This window comes from Salvelinus namaycush, unplaced genomic scaffold (genome assembly GCF_016432855.1).
Source record: "Salvelinus namaycush isolate Seneca unplaced genomic scaffold, SaNama_1.0 Scaffold1403, whole genome shotgun sequence".
Classification (NCBI taxonomy): Eukaryota; Metazoa; Chordata; class Actinopteri; order Salmoniformes; family Salmonidae; genus Salvelinus; species Salvelinus namaycush.
This window is the reverse complement of record NW_024058124.1, coordinates 12501-12716: the sequence shown is the minus strand read 5'-3', so window position 1 is coordinate 12716 and position 216 is coordinate 12501.

Genomic DNA, 216 nt, shown 5'->3' with positions numbered 1-216 from the left:
TGTTATTAACGTTTTTAACGGTTTTAGTGTCCACAAACTTTTGGCAAAAAATCGGAGCACATTGAAATCTATCGATTGACACGCCTTTTTTCGATAATTCGGCCTGTCCGGCGATGACACACTCCCTGGTGGGTGGACCAGACAGGTACCGGCGCGATTTGAGAAACCTGACTTTTGACAACAGGACTTCCATGTCCTAGAGAATCGGCGGTGGTG